The sequence below is a fragment of the Schistocerca cancellata genome, chromosome 11 (genome assembly GCF_023864275.1).
Source record: "Schistocerca cancellata isolate TAMUIC-IGC-003103 chromosome 11, iqSchCanc2.1, whole genome shotgun sequence".
Lineage (NCBI taxonomy): Eukaryota > Metazoa > Arthropoda > Insecta > Orthoptera > Acrididae > Schistocerca > Schistocerca cancellata.
In genome coordinates this window covers 155,684,563-155,709,107 of record NC_064636.1, presented here as the reverse complement: position 1 = coordinate 155,709,107, position 24,545 = coordinate 155,684,563, and the positions used below count along the sequence as shown (strand labels likewise).

General features: G+C 40.1%; 1 non-coding gene across 1 annotated transcript; it reads left to right on the top strand.

Annotated features, from left to right (window-relative positions):
• The first annotated feature begins 22,895 nt into the window (after positions 1–22,895).
• Positions 22,896–22,970, top strand: Trnas-cga (transfer RNA serine (anticodon CGA)). Its single transcript has one exon. It is a non-coding gene; the product is annotated as a tRNA-Ser (tRNA).
• Positions 22,971–24,545: the final 1,575 nt, after the last annotated feature.

Sequence of the window (24,545 nt, the reverse complement as noted above, 5' to 3'; positions counted from 1 at the left end):
TAGCTGCTCCCTTATGTCATTGTCACATAGGTGTGTGTAGGTACACTGGTAATTGTGATATTCGTTGGCTAAATGTAATATTCAATATTTTAAGTTAATAGAACTTAGTGCTGGGAAATTTGATTTGAAGGATGAAAACATAAACTATTCCAAGTGGAGCTCAGAATTAAATTTAGTTGTATTGAATCTTCCATCTGAACTGATCATAGAGTTTGACTAATGATACAGTATCAGTTTATGGGTCCCCACCATATTATTCTCATATTATAAAGATAATTAGTATATTATCGCTACTAAAGAAATCTGATACATTTCTACAAATGGGAGTATAAACAGTGTAACTGTAGCATTATTTAATTTTATTTGTGGTTTTTATATGTAAGCTAAGTCAGGAACCTTTCCATGTCCAACATTAATTCAGTGCTTCCTGCAGTAACATCTCAGTACTGAGTCATGTAATGATAGTGATTGTAACTGTTATTATTATGAGTGGGGTACAATCTTGCTTTCTAGGGTTACATGTTTGAGCATTAATGGTAATTACTGCTACCCACAACTTAGATTGCCCTGTATTCATGTGTATCCAGTGTGCTATTCAAAGGGAGTCGTAATGAAAATCACTACAACAACTAATATTCAATTTTCTTGAACATTATATTTCAATTTAATGTGCCTAATTGGGCTGGTGACCGCTTATTGTTTCATTCATATGAACTTTACTACTTTCATTATCCACAAAGTAAGAGTCTGTTTAGTTTTTTTATTAATTACAATATACTCAACATTACTGTCTGATACCTTCATCCATTAGACACACGCACAGCCAGGGTAACATTGGTTTGTGTCACAGCAAGCGAGTGTTATAATTGGATGGAAAGCTGAGTGTGATATTGTGCCATGATGGTAATTATTTTAAGCATCTTCTTTGAGGTGCACACAGTTACACTTGTTTCAGTTACACGCGTCTCATGTGTCTCTTTTCATCACACGATTTCCCTTGGTTATGTCATCCATGTTTATATGAGTGAATGGTGGTGTCTCTTGATATAGTTGGGGGATTAGATATTTCATAAGTATTAGTATTTCTGCATGAAGAACATGTGTTGCTTTTGTATTTTTACTCATTTAGTTTGCCTACTTTGATTAATCTAGGCATTGTGGTGTTTGAGGTGTTTGTTTCCTGCCCTGCAAATGAAGCTTTTTGGTCAGTCTCATTTGAGGTGTTTGCTTCCCATAATGCAGGTGAGCATTTTTTTTATCTCATTGCCTGGGTTAAGAATGCCTCCAGAAACAGAATTTTACTGGCTTAATGTAATATTCACTTTTACGAGTTCCATATGCTTATTCATGAGTTGGTGTAATCAGTGTGATGGTTTGTTTGTTGTCCTCCAGTTGTCTGTTTGGTTTGTTTTGTTATACAGTCTGCTTTCTGTGCTTTCTTTTGTGAGTTAATCATCAGTTCGTTCTCGAGCTCCTCTGTATGTTGTATGAGTGATGCCTGAAAATCCATGCAGTAATACCTTTGTTTTTTGATTTTCTTGGCTACCTTTTAGAGAACATATCCTCCAGATGTAATTTCATATGTGTATTCTGGTGTATTGATGTAATTGCCCTATAGTGTTAGCATACTTGTGTGAGTGGGAAACTGCTCATCATCTATGAAGTTATATGTTAGGAGGCCTATTTGCCTGTCAGGATATTGCTCTCCAGTAGCTTCTCTTGGTGGTTGAGGTATCCTTTACTGCATTCACATCTCTTATTTAGTTGAATTTAACTGTCATAATCAATATTTTCTAATCGACAGTAGTTGTTGTGTAGTTGTTTGTATGTTTGGCAGTCCCCTGCTGTAGCCCTTTTACAAGTATGGCATCTGTTTTTGCAGGATATGCAGACAATGGTCTCACTTGAGCTGCACTCTGTGCATTTGTGTCCTGATTGTCCATATTTTGTGCATGTTATCTCTCGCTTCCTTAGTGCTGTGGCTGAGGTCGTGGCAGTTAAACCACTGATTAACAGCAATGTAGACTTTAATTGCCAGTGTCTCAGTCTGTATACCTGGTGGTTGTAGCCACATGACTTTGGTCCTGCCTGGAATCTAATTTTCATGGCCCTGTCAAACTCCTCACATGTGGTGTCATTCAGGAAATTTCGTTGTTAAAGAGGCTTTCTAAAAGTTCTCCATCGGTCAGTGTGTCTAGTATGTAGTAGACGGCTACAAGTGGTTTTCGTTTTCTGGGCCTTTCACCAATGATGGTGTTCGTCTTTGACTTTTTCAATAAATTTGTGGCAGTTGTTCTGTATAGCGGTTTCTTCTGTGAGTGCTATTGTGGTTGCTCTAATCGAGCTGGTGTATAATTTTTCTTTCTAGGACTTTTTTTATCATTGTCTAATTGCTTTTGTCTCCTGGTTAGTTGTTGATTTGAGGAACATGGTTGTTGCCTGTTTAGCTTTTGTCTGCTCTATACTTGTAGCTCTTTAGTTTTTGGTTCACTAGTAAAGGTGACTGCAGGTGTCACGGGGGCTTGCACCTGTTTGTCTATTTTGTCTAAGAGTTCATTTGTCTCAATCTCTGTTTCACGGTTCATCACAATTAATTCCTACTTTTCTTTCTCATTTAGTGTCTTTTCTTTAAGTACCTCAATCAGGTGGGTCTGACACCTTTTGGAGTTCCTGTTGCAGTCATCTGTTCTCATGTATTTATCTTACGTTATGGAGTGTGTTGTCATATATGGGCACTATTTGCAATGCTCATTTAGCTTTAAGGGACTATTCAAGGAAAGTGTTGTATGATATCCATGTAAATTGCCTATTCCACCTCAGGTGGTTAATGGTGAATAAAGAATCTGAATCTGAATCTGGCAGTGAACTTCAAATACGGAGATATATGGCATGAAAATCCTTATTCTTGCTTTCCAAAATACAAGTAGTATATGATAATACTTATCATTTATACTTTGTGGGTGGACCTCAGACTAGTGGTAAAGTACACACCTGGAATAATCTGAAGGAGTCCTACCTTGGCCTCAAGTGTTATGAGTTGGAAGGCAAAGGGATACAGTTTACGCTTCAAGTAGTCAGCAGCATAGGTGAGACATGTTCTGCCTTAAATTCTGTACCAGTTTTGGAATGGAGTCTGTTGCTGAGTTTTTCTGGCTTGGAGACATAGTCATCCTCCATTAGCCCCTTTCCAGTAGTGTTTAATACGTGCATTTGTGACTTAACCCGTGCCGCCTTTACAGAGCCACTGACGTTGGTGTTCTTTGGACACAAGGCCACACCATCTAGCATTTTGTGGCAATTGCGATGTCTGGCTTCAGGCAGTAATGTTGTCTCCTGCCAGTTGTTACTGACTCGGCAAGCACCACTCACTTGACTGTCACTGTCTGAGCAAGTACACTGACTCGATTGTCACTTTCTGGGCAAGCACAGCTCACCCAACTGTCACTGAATGGGCCAGTGTTTCTGACTTGACATTGCTGTCTCAGCAAGTGCCACTGACTCGGCTGTCACCCCTTGTGGCACGGTGGTCCGGTGCGTCGGTCCACTGTTGTGACACTTGGAAAGGCGGTTATAGTCAGTGTCTGTGCTATTTGACTGTGCTGTGCCCTCTATATAGTGCAAATGTTATCAGCAATTCCACTGAAATGGTAAGTACAGTCTTGATACACTTATTTAAAAAACCCATGTTGGTCTAATTCTTGTTCGGTCACTCCTTTGCTAAAATATGGTGCAAAGAAATTCACACACACTTGTCCAACAGTTTTATTTGTAGGACACACTTAATAGTTAGTAGATGTGATTATTCAGGGAAAATGCCACTTAAGACTGTCCACCCATGATGGTTGCAGTCTCTTGAATGCATACACATACTATTTCAATGTGTATTCAGTGCAAATTCTTAGAAAAGCACAAATAACCTCCAAGAAGAACAGGGAAAAAGTCGTAGCATATGTAGGAATTGCATATTCTATTTTCATGCAGCATATAGTGGCCACAGGGTGACACACACCTGTCTGTATGTGTTCAGAATACCGATTTATTTGTTTGATTGACCTGTATACTTTTATTTACAAATTTAACAATAAAAACTACTTACATTCTTAATGAAATGAATGTCTATTATTATTATTATTATTATTATTATTATTATTGTTATTACATAGGTGGTTGCAGTATATATGTTCTACAGCCTAGTAAACAAAAAATATGTAATGTGTGTCCATTTTACATGTGCAGTACATATGTATAGATGTAACACAAAAATCTTTAATTGCGACCTCTCTACACAAGCTTAGCTGCTTATGAGCAGGACAGGTACATGATATTGCTCACATTGATTTTGAGCTTGAAACTGTCACAGGGCAGAATCTAAACATGTAATTGTTTCAGAAGAAAACAGCATATTTCTCATCTTCATTTTATGGGCCACTAATTGATGAGATGCTGGAAGTGTCAACTTTCAGTGACGAGGTTTCCAATTTCACTGTCCTGAATGATTTATTGTCCTGCATATGTACCATTGACTCCCACCCATCCTTTAACGTTTCCAAGAATGTCTTCACACGAGCAAATAACATTTTGGGTAATTGGTTGTTCAGTTGCCAACTTTTCAATAATTGATGCTCTACTGCTTTTTTGCTAAGTTCCTTGGAAAGTACAGAAACTGTGAACAAAACACGCAAATGATGAAGTTTTGAGCCCACAGAAGATACATGTTCAATGCATAGTAGTAGTTCGTATTGGCCATAGGGTGCCACACACATCTGCACATGCATCGTTAAGTCACAGCTCAGAGACTCAGGAGTGCATTTGCACCATGACCATTCCCTTCAGTGGTCACGTAGGGACTGGATCGATGAAGAGTGGGATCAGGTGCTTCTCTCATATCAGAACGTGTTCGGTTGAGTGGTGGTTATGGATGTACCCTCATATGGTGAGAGGTGCAGACTCATCATGTATTCAGGAACATGAAGATGAACATGATAATTTTGGTGGTTCAGTTGGTATGATAATATGAGTCTCTGATCACAATACTCAGGTTTTTGCAAGCCAACATTGAGTAGAGTTCGTAATTTGACTTCATTCCCACACTGATCCATTTTCCTGCCATTACTTAACTATACTTAGAATTAAACAGCATAATTTTTATGTCAGGTGGCTGTGATGACTTTGTCTCAACTGACAACATTCTGACTAATTATTGCCACTAATACTTATTTAGTGGTCATCTTGAGGCAAGGAGTAATACTACCCATTGAGACATTTTCATCCTTTGTGAGTTGTTATGTAGACAGTTGAACTGTTTATCAACTGTTGTAAATATGTAGCATTAGCAGCAGCATATGCAACTTTAAAACACAAAAAAGTGTTTAGTTATATGTGATCTTTGTTTTTGGTATAAAAATGCAAAAAAGTCCAGTCGTTACAGCTTCGCAAGTTGGTGGAAGGATGGTAATGACACTTTTTCTGTATGGATTTGTGATAAAGGAACAAACACCTTACTTGTGGAACTAAAGTGACTGCATGTCTTTATAAATGCTTAAATCACATTAAGTGACAGGATGGGATTGTGAAAAAATAAACAGTTTTGTAAGATAATAATATTATTCATTGTATTACATTGTGTGCAGCAAATCATCGTCCTTTTTTTCCCTTTTCTTTTATTTTCTTAGAACACTTTTACCCCACTACATCAACAGCTGTGCTGTAGTTTCCAAATTGTTCCTTACTCATCCTGAATTCCGTCTCTACAGTGTTCAGACACTCATCCTGAATTCTGTCTCTACAGTGTTCAGACAGATGGGTCCAATATAAAACTTATATGCCATCTGTAAATTTGGTTTATGGATTTAATATGTATGTCATGATAGCACATGCATGGAAACATGGGTTTATACACTGCTAAGTCATCTACATGTACATTATGTACATATATGTAACACACAGGCTCACTGAATACAGCTTTGTCATATGGTTGCCACTAGTTCAGTCTGTCAAACACAATCTGTAGTGCACTGCATAGGCCAGTGAGTTAATAAGTCTTGAACAATGTCAATAAATGGAAAAGTCTCCAGATGTTACCTTGAGTGCTGCATCCTTGTTCATTCATATGATGGATAGCTTCACACCTGAGAAGCCAATATCTGGGGGAGAGTAAGATGGGTAATACTCCGTCATGATATGAGCATCAGTGTATGGCATTGAACGACTTAACTTATCCTACTCCATATGTGTAAACTGCACTTTAACACTGTGTATAACATTCTCAGTTTCCTTTACTACATGGCAGTCACAGTCTGCTTGTATTTGCACAGTTGGATCTACTGACAATGAAATTATGCATAAAGGCAAAAGTAGTAGTACACTGGGACCATTTAACTGTGGCCCAATGGGTTGAAGAAACAAACAGCGGCATCTCCTGAACCGGTATTTCAGATAGGCCTATTGTGGGATGCTGCTGCAGTAATTTAGACTCAAAGCCAAAAGATAACTCATACAGATGTTGCTGCTGCCACAATATATCTGAAAAAAAGGGAAAAAAAAGAAGTATCATGAAATCTCTCTCTCTCTCTCTCTCTCTCTCTCTCTCTCTCTCTCTCTCTCTCTCTCTCACACACACACACACACACACACACACACACACACACACACACACACACAAACTTAGAGGGGGTGGAGCAGAGATGGATTAATTCTCATCCTTTTTATTTTGTCTTGGGGGGGATGTCGGTGGCTGATCTCTGATGACACTTTATGATGCTAAACCTTCATTGAACAGAACACAAATGACAAGACTCTCACAGTTGGTTTAGAAATGGGAGAAGTTAGGGGAAGGTTAATGTAGCTGTTATCATTTCCTCAGCAAATGGGAATAAATTCCCATCAATTTTTGAGTCTAACAATTGACCTTGAGACATTATCATAGGAGATCTGACAACCATGTAGGCTGTGCTCAAATATCCAGTCAGTGGGTAGCAATGTTTTTTAATTGCCTGCCAAATGAGTAATGACACCTTATGAATGTGCTCACCTATGGTTCCCATTGACCTTGAGACATTATCATAGGAGATCTGACAACCATGTAGGCTGTGCTCAAATATCCAGTCAGTGGGTAGCAATGTTTTTTAATTGCCTGCCAAATGAGTAATGACACCTTATGAATGTGCTCACCTATGGTTCCCATGTAAAATTTGTTAATGCTTGATGATTCATTGAGTCTTCTTTACCCACTTAAACAGCAAACTGAAATAAGATACAAAGTCCATGTGACACTCACTTTAAGATTTTCTGATGTTTCCGTAAATCATTCTGAGATGTGTTAGTCACTTTTCATGAACCTCCTAATACGCTGTTACTTAATCTCTAATGTCTTTGGGAAGATATTAGACTTTGATTCTCAAATGGCAAATGTGTAATATTGCATGAGTTTTGTAAATTTACATTTTTTGTCATATAACTTTTACACAGACCCATTCTATTTCAGGGTACTGAAATATTGCTGGAGAAGTGGCTGCCCATCTTGAATGGGAGAAAACTCTGCTTCAAAGGAGTCAGGTATAGATACATCTGAGAAAGACCATTTTTAATGTACATGTTATTTATTTATTTTTATTTAACTTATGCCCATAGATCCAGGTATATAATATAACATGAGCAGGGCTGTACAAGTCCCTTGCATACACCCTCTGTATACTCCTTCCATCTTTTTGCTTTCCTTTCTTTGATTAGGACTGGTTTTCCATCTGAGCTCTTGATATTCATACAGGAGGTTCTCTTTTCTCCAAAGGTGTCTTTATTTTTCCTGTAGGCAATATCTAACTCATAGTGATATATGCTTCCACATTCTTACATTTGTCCTCTTTCCATTCCTGCATAACCATTTTGCACTTCCTGTCGATCTTGTTTTTTTAGATGTTTGTGTTCCCTTTCACCTGATTCATTTATTGCATTTTTATATTTTCTCCTTTCATCGATTAAATTCAGTATCTCTTGTGTTCCCCAAGGAATTTTACGAGCACTTGCCTTTTTACGTGCTTGATCCTCTGATGCCTTCACTAATTCATTTCTCAAAGCTACCCATTCTTCTTCTTTGTACTTGTTAATATGATACTTTTCGAACAAAGAAATAAGTAAGCACCGGCCTGGTGTAAGTAAAACCCTGAAAGCCAAGTCTGATTAGGATAGTTAAATAAATGAAGAGGACCACAAAAAGATGTACATATGATATTAATTCAATAGAGGAATCACTCAAGCTACTGTTCTAACTAGGAACAGAAAGATACACTTTACTGTGTTACAATGTGACACTAGCAAGAATACGGTGGAGGTAGTTACACATCTCAAAATCATTGACAATTGAAAGCCTTGAGACCTCTGCACATAGCACAGTGGACCAGGTGCCGGCAGTCGGTGATCGGGCTACCCCTTGAAGCCATCTTGTGTACCGGTAGTCGCGGCGATGCCTTTGAATGTCGGTGTGCATTATACTTGCTGCAGTGGTCCAACTTATGTCTACTGTGGCAGTAGGTGGCGTATGTCCATGTTGTCCAAGATGGTAGCTGGGGTGGGAGCCAAAGGTGTGAGAAGTTCTCAATCTGCATGGACTGGCACATTTAGGTGAATGTTGTCTGTCTCCATCCAACTAAAATGCCCAGATCTTTCTTGACTTCATCACTTATATTACAAGAATTAAATAAAAAAATAAGTGTTGACATAACCACAGCTGAGTCCAAAGCAGAATGCAGGATCGTCAGTGAAGTACAATACTTAACACTTAACGTACATTTATTACAGACACCAACATTTAGAGAGTACAGAATTGGATCCTGAATGGAGAGAGTTGCTGTTTATGTAACCATCATATATTCCAGAGTTTGAAAACATTATGAACATGATAAACTTTGATAACCTTCCAAAAATGATATATAGTAAATAAGAAATATTTGCTGGTGATTGGATTTGAACTGGTAATTTGCAGCATGCCAGCCAATGGTGCTGATTGGTACTGCACTACCGTGCAGCGCAGATTCTGTCATTGCTCCATCTCATGATGAAACAGATGCCAGCCCATTTCAGAACTTCTCACTGGAGCTGAATACAACATCCTGGATCTAGATCTTGTCAGTGGTCTTCCATTTGGCAGCAGTTCAGAGATCTTCATGTCATAATTTGTTGTCATGTTCTCTTTCCTTCCATGAGCATGAAAGGTAGACCCTCCATCAAAACAATGTTTAGTTATTTTAATGAAATACATTCACATCCAAGTTAAGGAAATTCCAGTTTTTCTTTTAACTCTTAATTTCTAAGTAGTTTACTCACATTGAAGGCCAAATAAATAAATAAAAGAAAATGAAAATAAGCTTCACAGTCATTGGTGGGCCTTCAGTGTCCTTGAAAGAGAAGCCCCAGTGTCAGTCTTTGCCTCAGGAGTGTAGCAGGGCTTCATAAGGATGACATTGATGAGATCTCTGTACTTTTGACTTCTTGGTGAAGGATCATAATCCTCTACTTTGTATGTGATTTCTGAGAAGAGATGAAGGTTACAATAGGAACCACGTTAGCATTTTACTAACTTTTCTGATAGCTACATTTCGCATTATGCAGCTCTTGGTCCTTCTCCTGGGCTTCCAGGATCCATATGCGAGCCAGCTGTTTAGCTTCTTCAGTACTGGTGATGAGGTGTCTCACATAGTCTTCCTGAGTATCAGCCAGTTAAAACTGTAACAATGTTGTTGTTGTTGTGGTCTTCAGTCCTGAGACTGGTTTGATGCAGCTCTCCGTGCTACTCTATCCTGTGCAAGCTTCTTCATCTCCCAGTACCTACTGCAACCTACATCCTTCTGAATCTGCTTAGTGTATTCATCTCTTGGTCTCCCCCTACGATTTTTACCCTCCACGCTGCCCTCCAATACTAAATTGGTGATCCCTTGATGCCTCAGAACATGTCCTACCAACCGATTCCTTTTTCTGGTCAAGTTGTGCCACAAATTTCTCTTCTCCCCAATCCTATTCAATACTTCCTCATTAGTTATGTGATCTACCCATCTAATCTTCAGCATTCTTCTGTAGCACCACACTTCGAAAGCTTCTATTCTCTTCCTGTCCAAACTATTCACCGTCCATGTTTCACTTCCATACATGGCTACACTCCATACAAATACTTTCAGAAACGACTTCCTGACACTTAAATCTATACTCGATGTTAACAAATTTCTCATTTTCAGAAACGCTTTCCTTGCCATTGTCAGTCTACATTTTATATCCTCTCTACTTCGACCATCATCAATTATTTTGCTCCCCAAATAGCAAAACTCCTTTACTACTTTAAGTGTCTCATTTCCTAATCTAATGCCCTCAACATCACCCGACTTAATTTGGCTACATTCCATTATCCTCGTTTTGCTTTTGTTGATGTTCATCTTATATCCTCCCTTCAAGACACCATCCATTCTGTTCAACTGCTCGTCCAAGTCCTTTGCTGTCTCTGACAGAATTACAATGTCATCGGCGAACCTCAACGTTTTTATTTCTTCTCCATGGATTTTAATACCTACTCCGAATTTTTCTTTTGTTTCCTTTACTGCTTGCTCAATATACAGATTGAATAACATTGGGGAGAGGCTACAACCCTGTCTTACTCCTTTCCCAACCACTGCTTCCCTTTCATGCCCCTCGACTCTTATAACTGCCATCTGGTTTCTGTACAAATTGTAAATAGCCTTTTGCTCCCTGTATTTGACCCCTGCCACCTTCAAAATTTGAAAGAGAGTATTCCAGTCAATATTGTCAAAAGCTTACTCTAAGTCTACAAATGCTAGAAACATAGGTTTGCCTTTCCTTAATCTATTTTCTAGGGTCAGTATTGCCTCACATGTTCCAACATTTCTACAGAATCCAAACTGATCTTCCCCGAGGTCAGCCTCTACCAGTTTTTCCATTCGTCTGTAAAGAATTTGTGTTACTATTTTGCAGCCATGGATTATTTAACTGTTAATTTGGTAATTTTCACATCTGTCAACACCTGCTTTCTTTGGGATTGGAATTATTATATTCTTCTTGAAGTCTGAGGGTATTTTGCTTGTCTCTTACATTTTTCTCACCAGATGGAAGAGTTTTGTCAGGACTAGCTCTCCCAAGGCTTTCAGAAGTTCTAATGGAATGTTGTCTACTCCCGGGGCCTTGTTTTGGCTTAGGTCTTTTAGTGCTCTGTCAAACTCTTCACACAGTATCATATCTCCCATTTCATCTTCATCTACATCCTCTTCCATTTCCATAATATTGACCTCAAGAACATCACCCTTGTAAAGACCCTCTGTATACTCCCCACCTTTCTGCTTTCTCTTCTTTGCGTAGAACTGGGTTTCCATCTGAGCTCTTGATATTCTTGCAAGTGGTTCTCTTTTCTCCAAAAGTCTCTTTAATTTTCCTGTAGGCAGTATCTATCTTACCCCTAATCATATATGCTCTACATCCGTACATTTGTCCTCTAGCCTTCCCTCTTTAGCCATTTTGGACTTCCTGTCAATCTTATTTTTGAGACATTTGTATTCCTTTTTTGCCTGCTTCATTTACTGCATTTTTGTATTTTCTCCTTTCATCAATTAAATTCATATCTCTTCTGTTACCCTAGGATTTCTATTAGCCCTCGCCTTTTTACCTACTTGATTCTCTGCTGCCTTCACTTTTTCATCTCTCAAAGCTACCTATTCTTTCCTACATTCTTGTCAATCGTTACCTAATGCTCTCACTGAAACTCTCTGCAACCTCTGCTTCTGTCAGTTTATCCAGGTCCCATCTTCTTAAATTCCCACCTTTTTGCAGTTTCTTCAGTTTTAATCTACAGTTCATAATCGATAGATTGTGGTCAGAGTCTACACCCACTCCTGGAAATGTCTTACAATTTAAAACCTGTTACCTAAATCTCTGCCTTACCATTATATAATCTGTCTGAAACCTTTCAGTATCTCCAGGCTTCTTCCATGTATAGAACCTTCTTTTATGATTCTTGAATCAAGTGTTAGCTGTGATTAAGTTATGCTATGTGCAGAATTCTACGAGGCGGGTTCCTCTTTCATTCTTACCCCATTCCATATTCACCTACTACATTTCCTTCTCTTGCTTTCCCTACTGTCAAATTCCAGTCACCCATGACTATTAAACTTTCGTCTCCCTTCACTATCTGAATAATTTCTTTCATTTCATCATACGTTTCTTCAATTTCTTCATCATCTACAGAGCTAGTTGGCATATAAACTTGTACAACTGTAGTAGGTGTGGGCTTTGTATCTATCTTGACCACAATAATGCGTTCACTATGCTGTTTGTAGTAGCTTACCCGCATTCCTATTTTCCTATTCATTATTAAACCTACTCCTGCATTACCCCTATTTGACTTTGTGTTTATAACCCTGTAGTCACCTGACCAGAAGTCTTGTTCCTCCTGCCACCAAACTTCACTAATTCCCACTATATCTAACTTTAACCTATCCATTTCCCTTTTTAAATTTTCTAACCTACCTGCCCGATTAAGGGATCTGACATTCCACGCTCCGATCCGTAGAACGCCAGTTTTCTTTCTCCTGATAACGACATCCTCTTGAGTAGTCCCCGCCCGGAGATCCAAATGGGGGACTATTTTACCTCCGGAATATTTTACCCAAGAGGATGCCAAAATCATTTAATCATACAGTAAAGCTGCATACCCTCGGGAAAAATTATGGTCGTAGTTTCCCCTTGCTTTCAGCAGTTCACAGTAACAGCACAGCAAGGCTGTTTTGGTCAGTGTTACAAGGCCAGATCAGTCGATCATCCAGACTGTTGCTCCTGCAACTACTGAAAAGGCTGCTGCCCCTCTTCAGGAACCACACATTTGTCTGGTCTCTCAACAGATACTCCTCCGTTGTGGTTGCATCTACGGTACAGCTATCTGTATCGCTGAGGCACGCAAGCCTCACCATCAATGGCAAGGTCCATAGTTCATGGGGGGAGACTCCAGAGTGGTATAGTGCCAAATTCTGTGCAACTGGTGCATTGGATTACCAATATCCAAAGCTAGTTGGGGGCCCTGCCCATAATGCTCCAAAGGTTTTCAATTGGTGAGAGATCCGGTGACCGTGCTAGCCAAAGTAGGGTTTGGTAATTACAAAGACAAGCAATAGAGACTCTTCCTGTGAGAAGGGATTATCCTGTTCAAATGTAAGCTCAGGATGGTGTCCCATCCAGGGCAACAAAATCCCCAGATGACAACCTAACAGGTCCTGCTGTGAAATGACATGGCACCCCAGAAAATCACAATTGGTTGTCTGGCCATATGACGGGTGACATTTGGGTTGGTATCCCACCACTGTCCAGGGCTACTCTAGATACATCTTTGCCAGTCATTGGGGTTCAATTCAAAGTTGGATTCATCATTGGAGACAATTCTACTCCAGTCAGTGAGATTCCAGGTCGTATATGCCTGAAACCAGTGCAGACAGGCTTGTTGTTGTGCAGGGATCAATAGTGGTCAGCACAAGTGGCACTGAGAGCTCAGACCCCTTTCTGAGATCCACTTGTTAATGGTCCTTGTGGTCACTGAAGCATCAGTTGCTTGTCAGATTAATAGTGATGATGAGTCAGGGGCTCTGAGTGCCTCTGTGATGATTACTGAGTCCTCACATTCTGTTGTCTCTCTAGGTCAACTGTTTCCATCCCAATGCTGTGTTCAGCCATGGTTAACCCATTCCTGCCAACATAGTCGAATATTGGCATCAATCGTATTCATTGTGAGTGATTTGCTGGCTACTCCAACTGTCTTTTTGAATCCAACTATGCGCTGTCACCTGTGTATATTGTTCACGTGGCACTCTGTAAGGCATAGCTACTGTCAAACTGAGTACACTGAATGGAATGTGCAATGACTGTATGCCTTGGTATCAACATATCCCCAGTTTACTAACCTTGCCAACTGTGTGGTGAAATTTCATTGCAGCGTCATACATCCACCTGTCGACCACCAAAGTTTACAGTTTTGCTTTTTTTGTGTAATAAACTTCGCTCAATTGACGAAACTCCCACTACATGGCATTCTTACCTCTGTTTTTCCCGGTAGGAATCTACCATTTTCTGCCACCTTTGTGTGGGCCATACTAAGTTGACACATGGTTTTTTACTACACAATGATCCCCCCACCCCCCACCCCCATCCCTGTAGTGGGGCTCCCCTCATGGTGATACATATTTTGCTGGACTGCCCGTGCCTTTTGGTCCTGTGCACTAAATATGCCACTGCCAGGTGCCAGCAGTCAATCCTTGGATGCTTAGTCTGTCCTCAGTTTTCTTTGCGAAAGTGCTTTGTCCTCTCAGGTTTAAGTTCTTGAATTTTTCTCTGGAATTGGATAACATTTGAAATTCAATATTTTACCAATTAATGTAGGTAGTGAGGTAAAAATTGACACACATGCTTTAAATGACATTGGGTTTATGAAACCAGAAACAAGTTCTCGAAAGACCAACAGATGGTGCTTCATAGGATACAAAAACAAAAATTAACATAAAAATTGATTTTTAGCAAGATGATGTTCTTTGCGTAAGACATGCTCAGCATGTCAGATATTGTTCATCAATAACATCTGCAGTCAAGGGACAATGTTGTGAACAGCATTGTGCTGCATATCAATAGATATGTTAGAAATTGCCATCAGATGTCATCTTTTTAGCATCTGTAATGTCAGATGATCACTGTAGACTTCTGACTTCAGGCAAACCTACAACCAATAATCACATGGATTGAGGCCAAATATGATGGAAGTATCAACTCGGCACACAATCCTCACCTAATGATGTGCGTAAGAGATCTTTCACACATGTAGCAATGTGGGCTGCAGTGCCATCCTGCATAAAAGTCATACCTTCCAGCAGGTATTTATCAGCCAGGCTAAGGATGGTGCGATCCTGTAACATATTGGCCTACTTCACACCTGCCATGCTGACAATTCAAAAAGCAGTATTATGCATTTCCTCAAAGAAAAAAAGCCCAATCATGAGTGATGTGGTACATCCACACCACATTATGACTTCCCCATCATGCCATTGAGTTTCCAGTGTCATTGACTTGTTGGCAGGTTTTTGCACACTCATTATTGATTTCAATAAAACTCTATGTCATTTCAGATGTGTAACAAGTTGTACCTCTCTACCTTCTTTATTCTGTGTATTAGTGCATTTTCAAATGTTAACAGACTTTTGTGTCACCTGTATTTTACTCTTAAATTTACTTTGATCTTGTTCTTTTGGTAGATGTAATGTAATGTAATGCGAGTACAGACTTCTGTTTATTTCTTTTTTGTGTTCATTAGGTCTATGGGAAGCACGTACATTGATCACACAACAGCTTCAGTAAAATCAAGACTGAAAAGTGATACTGTGACACTTGTTGATGGCAATACCTGCAAGCTCATAGGACAGTTTCATTATGTACATAATTGTAAGGATGTCTACAGTTTTGTATCTCAGTTTTAAGGTGTTACATAAGAGCTAGTCAAATGAAAATGAGATAGATGGCAAAAAAGTAAGAAAACTGTTTTTGATTTAAAAAGTAATCATGATAACTGTTAATACATTATCTGACTGTGAGACAAGATGACTGATACCACCACAGAAAAATGTTAGCGGAGCAAATTGACGGCAAAAAATGTCTTTCTTCAGGGCTTCAAAAATATGGAAATCATGTTGGTAAGATTGCAACTCTATGAAGGATGTGCAAAGGCTTCCCAGCAAAACTACCATAGAAACAGCCTTGCAACGTATTGCCCCCTCCACATATCGCCAAGGTTGTCTTGAGTATGCTGCAGAAATTTTGCTGGGTAGCTCTTGCACATCCGCCATTCATTCCTGATCTCTCCCCATGTGATTTCCATTTTTTGAGCCTCAAAGAAAGACATCCATGGCATTTGTTTTGCTTCGGACAAAGAGATCTACACCTGGGTAGTAGTAGTGGTGGTGGTGGTGGTGGTGGTAGTAGTAGTAGTAGTAGTAGTAGTAGAAGTAGAATCTTTATTCATCCATAGAGCTCTTTTTACAAGTATATAGGACATGTCAAAGTATTTACAAGTTTAGACCAATTTAAAATAAGCGAATTCATATACACATATATTTACAGACTTCTAGTTAGACATAATCATTAGATTTACTCCTGGTATACAATACGTTTTTTTACAAATAACGTATTAAATAATGTAATACCACACTGTTCACTCATATTTCACTATCACTCACTGCACTCAGTATACACACATTGTTTCATAACACTTCCCTCACCACACACACACACACACACACACACACACACACACACACACACACACAGGTGATCTCTGGGCAATTTTCTGTACCACAACTTCCCATTTGCTATCCTGAGAAACTGAGTCAGCATCCCTCCATAATGAGTGAGATGTTGAGCTCAGAAAGAGGAAGAGGTGTTAGAATTGTGCTATGCATAGCTTGGGGGTAAGTATTTCTAGAAGAAAAAAGAAGGAAAAAAGGTAAAGTGAAGGTGTTATGTGGAATGTTGGATTTTTTAAATCATCATTATTATTATTTATTTCTACAACATTTTTTTATGAAACCCCTACTCTGTTTTGTCTAAGTAATCCTTCAGTGTATAAAATATATTGCATAACAGGCACTTTTAGCTGCCTTATTAAATAAGTGTATTTCTGCAATTTCTTTAATCTCTTTTGGTGATTTATTGTACAGTTTTATTCCTTGGTAGAAAATGCTGTTTTGAGTTTTATGTTTATTTTTCTTGGTAAGTGTAAGTTGAGTCTATGTCTTGTTGCATGGTGATGGACAGAGGTGTTTGTGCAGTAATTATCAATGTTATTTTTGATATGTATAACTGACTGGTAAATGTCTTCACATGGAGCAGTTAAAATCCCCAGTGTTTTGAACAAATCTTTACTATGACCTTAACTAGTATTTTTGGTTATTATTCTTATGGCTCTTTTCTGGAGTTTGAAAATTGTGATCATATTTTGTGTATTTGTTCCCCGAAAAAGAATGCCAAAGCTAACAATTGAGTGTACATATAAATAATATGTAACTAAGTGAACTGCATGTTACACACTGATGATAGGATTCTAAGGGCATTCACTCTGGTTGTAGGATTGGGAAAAGAGTGGACAGTCCTGGGACCCACTTGGTGTGGCTCTCCAATCCACTGGCTAGTGTCGGGACACTGATTTGTGGATTTCTGGTGTATTTTCACTGGTGAATGACAGAGGAGAAAGTTACTTCTTTTGCTGGGTGGGAGGAGTGTTTCCCAAAATTAACTGTGCTGCAAGAACCTTGAGAAGGGAGGGCCTATCTCCTCTATGGTTAAGTTTATCTGTGTGCTACCGGATGTCTTGATGTCTATGAAATAAATACTCCTGTAACTACTGACAACTTGGTCACAGTAGTGACAAGGGTCAATATCATCACTGAGATTGAACTGAGGCAGTCATACTTTTCCAGGGCTTCTAAATATGAGAGCATCTGTGAGCTTTAGTTCTTCACTTTTGTGTTTGTTGACTAAGTTACCACACTTCTGCAACTGAGGAGGGTAGTCGTTCCCACAACTGACACAGACAGGGTAGTGATCTCGCAATAAATTTTCATAATGTGGATGACCACAATCTGCCCAAATAGGATCACATGTACACTGGGAAGACATCAGCCCCAAGTGCCACCCTTTAAAAATGTCGAATGTGGGATGGGAATCCAGCTTCACTTTGCATCAGTAACACTAATTTTTTTTTTTTTTTATCTTTCCTGAAGGTGAATCCCTCTCAAAAGTCAGGAGAATGTGCTGGTGTTTGCTTTCTTTTGGTGGGCCTCAACATGCACGATAAACAAAGTGAAACCCTCATCTCTCCAGTTGTTCATGCAGTCCGTCATCTGTATGAAGGGTTAGTTCCCACTGAAAAATTAATTCTTGTACCATTTTGACATTCTTATGTAGTGTGATGGTAACATGTAAATAACCAACTTGTTTACAAGAAAAGAATGCCTGGGAATGGGTAGCATTTACGATCTTAATTAAGATTTAATCACACAGCAGTTTGCAAATGGAACAGAGATTGGCAGTAACTTTTTCAATAATCTCCACAAAAAAAACCACTGATTTAATGGAGAGAAAGTATAATCCATCTGTTCAGATGCAAACCAGAAACATAGGGGAATAACTGTTGACAAGTCACTAGGTTATGTTTTCCTCCCATGGTGTAGCCCAGGAGAAAAAGTTTCTAGGGTCACAATAATAAGCACTAAATTGCAATCTGTTCAAAAAGTCTGCAGAGGATTCATGGCCACCAGCTGACAACTTTGGTCATTACATGACACAAGACGTTTTCACAATTCCACTTACTCTGAATGAAGGCTCTCACAATGCATGCCACCATGTCAGAGCAAAGGTCACCTGGTGCAATGGTCAGTGCCCAAAGTCTCAATACCCCAAAATGGCAGGCATCTACTACTTTGTGTAAGTGGCAGATGAAGGCTTGGGTATCAGTAGTGTGATCCATGTGTGGTCAGGAGGGCTACCACCATACGGATACTTGATGACACTCCACCCCCCCCCCCCCCTCCCATCCGGACTAGCTATGTTGCTGGATGGTGGGTGAGCTATCCCGCGTGGCACCTTGGCTAGGTTAGCAGAAGAGTTTCTGTGTTAGAGTATAAGTCAGAGAAAATATATAGTCAGAGTAAAACTTCACCACAGGTAATGGAAAGGTCCTGCAATGGTTTGTGGGTCCATGCTCATCACACATATACACATAAAAGAGTTGTGAGCTACCTATGTGCAAGACTCTTATGTGTGGTATGGTTCATTTATAAAGAATTCTTTTAAAGCAGTCTGTCTGAATGAGGTATTTAGTCTCTCACACCTGTAATCAAAGAAATTATACCATTTTTGACCATGCTCTCCCTTACATTTTCAGCTGTCAGTTCAGCTGATGTATCTTTTCCCCTCCTGTTACAGTTTTGTCTTGTTTATTTCTGTCTCCCAATAGTAGCAATGTGCACAGCTTCAATGTGAGCGACAATCAATATCAGTAGAAATTCAGTGCTCCCCTGACTGCTCTGTTCATCCAAGCTTAGCCCACATTTGTGTAAGAGTTGTGACACCTAGCTTATCCCAGTCACTTCTGATACTATCTCAGCTTGAAGGCCACAAGTCTTTGCCTGTTGTTCTTGAACCTCATGTCTTTTACAAAGAAGCCTACATATCCCTGTGAAGAGTCTCACTAGAAATCCCTTCTCCTATCCCACTGCAGTCGTATCAGTACAAGGCAATTCAGAGTCACCACCCACACACCAATACCAAACTATTAACTAAATTAAATTACACAGATATGTGTCTACATAATGGGTCTGTTACAGCTGTGTTGACAACTGCTGACACACAAAGAGAAGTGTGGCCTACTTGTCACACTGTAATCAAACCTGCTTTAATTTCTATAGATAAATAGGAAGTACTACAACACTTAGTCTTTTAAATGAAATGGGAGTGCCAAAGATATACCCAGACAACCTTCATCCCACATTTATTGTAAATTAATTTATATCAGAGTCTGTGTTTTCCCACCTTATGAACTTTTCAGTTTTAATGAATAATACTATATGATAAGGGATACTTTTGTAATATGAACATGAAGTGGCATTCATACACATGTTCACTTCATAATATATTAAAAACAAAGATTCCATTACTTACCAAACGGGAAAGCGCTGGTAGATAGGCACAATAAAAAGACACACAAACACACACACAAAATTCCAAGCTTTCGCAACCAATGGTTGCTTCATCAGGAAAGAGGGAAGGAGAGGGAAAGACGAAAGGATGTGGGTTTTAAGGGAGATGGTAAGGACTCATTCCAATCCCAGGAGTGGAAAGACTTACCTTAGGGGGAAAAAAGGACAGGTATACACTCGCACACACACCCATATCCAACCACACATACACAGACACAAGCAGACATTTGTAAAGGCCACTTCATAATGTGGATGAAATTAATGGTTAAAGTCCAATTAATACCTTAACTACAGAGCAGCACAAAATGACAGTGTCTCATCTGCAAGCAAAACTACTTGTTCCATTCTATTAATTAGTATACTGAATGTCAGAAGTGCTTTACTTTTTTTTTTTTTTACATACGATAGGCACATGTAGCTGATGCAGCCACAATACCACAAAATCACGTCCTTGAAGACTATGTTTTCAATAAACAATAAAGTAACTAACTCTTTGTAAGAGATAAGAAGGAAAATTCTTACTATCAAGTTGTTCAAGTGGTCAGACTGTGGAGAAAACAATTTATGATGAAGAGAAAGATACAGAAAGGTAATGTTACAAATGAAGTTTTGGAATATCAACTTTGCAAAAATAAAAGTAAGAGGACACACTGGATCACTAAAACTAAATACTAGTGCAAAGGTCATAAACAAGAATAATTATATAGTAAATTTTCCTGAATTTATCACAAAAAGTAATAAGGTAAAACCACTCAGATACCATGAGATAGATCATAACAATGGTTCACAATAATATCTGATGGATTAATCGGTAAATGAAATGATTAGCAATCTATGATGATATACAGTAATGAAATAATAATCTGCGAGACAATGCTAATTACTTACAGTACTGTAAAGTTGTTGCATATGAGTTGCATTAGACACTGCAAGTAGTTTTATAGAGCTATACCCAGCAAAAGAAGTAACTTTCTCCTCTGCCATCACCAGTGAAAATACTCTGTTTAGGAAACCCTCTTGCCAGAAATCCACAAATCAGTGTCCCAACACCGGTCAGTGGATTGGAGAGCCACACCATTTGGGTCCCAGGGCTGTCCACTCTTTTCAGATCCTACACCCAGAACAAATAAACCCTCTCAAGGATGGCAATGGCCAAAAGTTGTGTAAGAGACAAAAAATAAATATCAGGAGAAACATACTTTGGTGATCCCAGAGGCATTGGATACCCCATTTCTGTCAACTTTAGCATCTCTTCTCACAGTCTTGTGGCATCACTGCAATGGTTGATATATGACAATCTTTGTGACAGTAAGCACTTTACGAAGGTCCTCTCACTCCCTTGTCACCACGTGATGGACTGATGAACCTGTTGAGCTCTTCAGAGGGTCAAATAGTATTTGTGTACCTCTTCTGTTACCTTCACCTTCTCTCTGTCAGTTTGCATTGATGACATGGTGTCAAACGTCCCTGGCATGGGTGTGATCACCTACACCACAGGAACTGCTGTTCCACATTATACAGCCCCCCCACCCCCGCCACTGAATGGTGTCATTGTAGACCTCAAAGACGTTGCAACAGCTTTCCAGGATCATTGAAGGGCCTTTAAATGTCTCAAGTGACATTCTTCACTGACCACCTTCTTTACTTGCAAACGGCTCTTCATCTGTGGCTCACTATGCAAGTAAACAAAGTGAGGAAGAATGCTGGAGCCCTACGTTTTCTCATTGGGAACATATGTCTTTTAATCCTAGGTGTGAGTCAAGCTTCATAGTCTCCAGGGCTGTCAAATATCAACACGTGTTCCCAGTCTCTTTCTTTATGGTGTTACTTGTTCCGATGCTTTGGTCCTTGTTGAAAACCTTGTGACCTACTTTCCAACAGCATCTGTGACCTCTTCTTATGTGGGTACCTTGTGAATGCTTACATTGGATATCTTTCTGTCTTACACTATCTGTCATGCTGGTTATCTAATGAACCTTATACTGTCTGGGAAGTGCTTGAGGCTCTTGACTCATCATACTGCCCCAGGCACTGATCTGATTCATAATCAGACAATTTTTTTATTTAATCATGTCAGAAACTCACTCTATAGCTTACAAGTTATATAAAATGTTCCAAAACATGGTACTATAAGCATTACAATTACAATTTAATGTTTTGTGACCAGCATGTAGCAACCTCCCATGCATCCTTGGTGACATCGGTGGAATTCTGTGGCATGCATGACGTTGGGAATAGGCTGCAGACAAGATGATGACTCGTCTGTTCTTCACCACATTCACATGCTGAGGAGTTGCATGCAAATCCTCACTTTTTCAAGTTGGTCTTCATTCTTCCAACTCCAGAATGCAGCCTGTTTAGGGTCTCCCATATTGACCAGCTTTCTTCATGACCTGATGGGAGGCGTTCAGTTGGGATCATCCACCCTGCAAGGTGGCTGGTTCTGGAATGCCATGAGTTGATCCTGAAGTTCGAAGGTAGTTCAGTGAGGCTTTCAGTTGAATGGAGAAAGATTTTCCTTGACTTGAGCCTTGGTACTGCTGGCTGATACCCGTGTAGTGTGTGGGTCATCACGTTCAGTGCCTCAGATGTTTCCAGTCTGTATGCACATTCACGATGGGTACCTGGAGGTGGGATGCCTGCTAGACCATAAACTTTATCAAGTGGTTTAGATCTGAAACATCCCGTACTGAGTCTGCAGGTTTCATTCAAGGTGATATATACTTCCAGCATGAAATTTTCACTCTGCAGCGGAGTGTGCGCTGATATGAAACTTCCTGGCAGATTAAAACTGTGTGCTCGACCGAGACTCGAACTCGGGACCTTTGCCTTTCGCGGGCAAGTGCTCTACCAACTGAGCTACCAAAGCACGACTCATGCCCGGTACTCACAGCTTTACTTCTGCCAGTACCTCGTCTCCTACCTTCCAAACTTTACAGAAGCTCTGCTGCGAATCTCATTCTGGAAACATCCCCCAGGCTGTGGCTACGCCATGTCTCCGCAATATCCTTTCTTTCAGGAGTGTTAGTTCTGCCAGGTTCGCAGGAGAGCTTCTGTAAAGTTTGGAAGGTAGGAGATGAGGTACTGGCAGAAGTAAAGCCGTGAGTACCGGGAGTGAGTCGTGCTTCGGTAGCTCAGTTGGTAGAGCACTTGCCCGCGAAAGGCAAAGGTCCCGAGTTCGAGTCTCGGTCGGGAACACAGTTTCAATCTGCCAGGAAGTTTCATATCAGCGCACACTCCGCTGCAGAGTGAAAATCTGCTGGCCGGTGTGGCCGTGCGGTTTTAGGCGCGTCAGTCTGGAGCCACATGACCGCTAAGGTCGCAGGTTCGAATCCTGCCTCGGGCATGGATGTGTGTGATGTCCTTAGGTTAGTTAGGTTTAAGTAATTCTAAGTTCTAGGGGACTGATGACCACAGATATTTAGTCCCATAGTGCTCAGAGCCATTTAGAGTGAAAATCTCATTCTGGAAACATTCCCCAGGCTGTGGCTAAGCCATGTCTCCGCAATATCCTTTCTTTCAGGAGTGCTAGTTCTGCAAGGTTCGCAGGAGAGCTTCTGTAAAGTTTGGAAGGTAGGACACGAGGTACTGTCAGAAGTAAAGCTGTGAGTACCGGGCATGAGTCGTACTTCGGTAGCTCAGTTGGTAGAGCACTTGCCCGCGAAAGGCAAAGGTCCCAAGTTCGAGTCTCTGTCGGGCACACAGTTTTAATCTGCCAGGAAGTTTGATATATACTTGTTTAACATGACTAGATCTGCACCAGACGGGGCAAGCATATTCTGCAGCTGAATAACAAAGAGCTACAGCAGAAGTTCTTAAGATGCAAGGATGCATCCCCCAGGTTGTACCCAATAATTTCCAGAAAATGTTGTTCCTTGCAGAGACAAATGTTCAAATGCATGTGAACTCCTAAGGGACCAAACTGCTGAGGTCATCAGTCCCTATATTGGCACATTACTTACACTAAATTAACGCTAAGGACAACACTCACACCCATACCTGAGGGAGGACTCAAACCTCTGGCGGGAGGGACCGCACTAGTAGTGACATGGTGCCTCTAACTGCGCGGCCACTCCATGTAGCCTTTGGAGATAGCTTCTGTTTGGTGTTCAGGCAATGTATTCTGTAGGTAAGTGCTTGATTAAGAGGTGCTCCAAAATATTTGGGGGTGAAGCAGTGTTCTAATTACTTACCTTCCCAGAACACCTACAATTTCCTTGCTGCATGTCTATTTCTAAGATGGAATGCACAAATCTGTGTTTTTGCTGGATTTGGCTTCAGCTGGTTGTCTTGGTAATAGCCACTTAGAATTTCTAGAGCATGGGAGAGCTTCTCTTCAATATGTTCAAAAGCTTCTCCTTGGACTGCTAGAGCAACATCATCAGACAATTCACCATGTGGATGACACTAAAAAATGCTGTCTACTCATGGACTTCAACTGTATTTGGCTAGAAGGTGTTCTCTCTTCACAGTGGGAAGACACTTCACAGTGCAAGTCCCTTCATAGTGGGAAGACACTTCACAGTGCAAGTCCCTTCATAGTGGGAAGATACTATCATCATCCCAATCCTTAAACCAGATGAAACCCCAAGTCTGTTGACAAATAGTGTCTGATTAACCTCAACAACAGGCTCAGAAACTGTTTGAATGGATGGTAACCTGGCAAATATTATGGGATCTCAAATCACAGAGCCTTTAGTTGCCTGTCAGTGTGGGATTATGGACAGGATACACAACTGACCATCTGGTTGGTTTCAAAACAGCAATCTGGCG